Source organism: Montipora foliosa, chromosome 13 (genome assembly GCF_036669935.1).
Source record: "Montipora foliosa isolate CH-2021 chromosome 13, ASM3666993v2, whole genome shotgun sequence".
Taxonomy (NCBI): domain Eukaryota; kingdom Metazoa; phylum Cnidaria; class Anthozoa; order Scleractinia; family Acroporidae; genus Montipora; species Montipora foliosa.
Window position 1 is genome coordinate 9712733 of NC_090881.1, and position 1769 is coordinate 9714501.

General features: G+C 37.7%; 1 long non-coding RNA gene across 1 annotated transcript in view; it reads right to left on the reverse strand.

Annotated features, from left to right (window-relative positions):
- Positions 1-979: 979 nt before the first annotated feature.
- The window catches only part of LOC137983035 (uncharacterized), a 1079-nt gene continuing 289 nt past the window's right edge, over positions 980-1769 (reverse strand). The window contains exons 1-2 of the long non-coding RNA XR_011118885.1: positions 1638-1769; positions 980-1518 (exon numbers count right to left, since the gene is read on the reverse strand). The exon at positions 1638-1769 is cut by the window's right edge and continues 289 nt beyond it. This is a non-coding gene — a long non-coding RNA (uncharacterized lncRNA). The remainder of the gene's footprint in view (positions 1519-1637) is intronic.

Below are 1769 nucleotides of genomic sequence, written 5' to 3' on the forward strand. Positions count from 1 at the left end.
TCTATAGACATGCTCCAATGAATCCTGAGAATCCAACAGTGTTACTAGCAGCATCTACGATCTACTGGAGTAGCAGTAATAAACATTGATGGTACACACAGCATTCGCAATACCTGAAAATACAGGTGATGATGTGGGGGAAAATCCAGGTCCTACAATATTTGATATCATTGATCTAGCAACCACTGTGTCCACTGACTCTAGCCAAGGAAATGAAGCAATCTTTGGTGTGAATGTTGGTAAGCAATGTGTAGCAATGTCACTTACTGCTATTATATACCATCAAATACAAGATAATTCTAATTTGAACAATTCTACTTTGATAACTCTACTTTGAACAATATTTTGGTTATTGGAAATAATCTATACAGTTCTGTAAGATGTTCTGAGCGAACAAATGACTATTTGCTGTTAACAGGTGTTCCAGACATGGTTTCAATATTTGTTAAAGTGTATTCATTACAATATAGTGTATTAATGCCAGTAGTTAACAAACAACAATTATTGTAATTCAGTTAAGAGTTTGAAAATACTTCTAGAAGTGAGACATATGTGGACCAATGTTTGATGTCATGAACAAATATTGAAACCATGTCTGGAACACCAGTTAACAGCAAATAGTCATTTGTTCGCTCAGAACATCTTATAGAACTGTATACTGTAGATTATTTCCAATAACCAAAATATTGTTCAAAGTAGAGTTATCAAAGTAGAATTGTTCAAAGTAGAATTATCTTGTATTTGACGGTATATAATAGCAGTAAGTGACATTCCTACACATTGCTTACCAGCATTCACACCAAAGATTGCTTCATTTCCTTGACTGGAGTCAGCGGACACAAAGTTTGTTGGATCAATGATATCAAATATTGTAGCACATGGATTTTCCTCCACATCATTTGCTTGCCTTGTAAGCAATGGGATGTAAACATTGTAGCACATCATTTGTGTAAACAAAAACATCACCTCCTTACACGACTTGTAATGTCCAACAACTTGTTTTAATATTGGCAAGTAAAACACATTTAAGCGAAACATCATAAGCATCGTATTCCAAAATCGCCCTCGCACACGTGAAAATGCATCCTTGGCTTTCACAAAATTGTTGTGACAACCGATCCTTGACCGCTGTTGACCGGTACTGTTCGATCGTTGTTACCATGCTGGCGGCTAGTAGCAGACAGCAGTAAGAGTACGAAATATACTATTCTTTGAGAGTGCAAAACTCTTATTCAATGCAATTATTTTTTAGAGTACAATAGCTCTTTCACTTTGGGGTGTAACCCACACCGACATTTCAAGCCGATAAATACTGGTTTGTGATAGCTTGTGAGATACTTGTGAGGTATGTGGTGCAACGCACACCGGAATTTCAAGCCAATGAATGTGGGCTTGCGAAAGCGTCTTAGCTTCAGTGCAATCCGCACTAAACACAAGCCGAGTCTAGATATGTTGGCTTGCGTGAGTAAACAACTCCCGTATCGATATCGCCGAGGAAACTCCACTCAGCGACGTCACCTGGATGAAATAACAAAGAACAAACAAGCCAGGAAAGTGTAGTTAATTTTCGAAATGAAAGGAAAGAAAACCAATTTGAAACAGCACGAAAGATCAACTTTGAAACAGAAATAGCTTACCTTGAACAATTACAACTAATCTGCGACGGAAATCTCTTCAATTTTTTCCCAAAACAGGGAAAACGACCGCAGACTTACATACAAACGACGGACGCTAGAAGCAAAATGGCCGACACTTGAAACAATGACTCG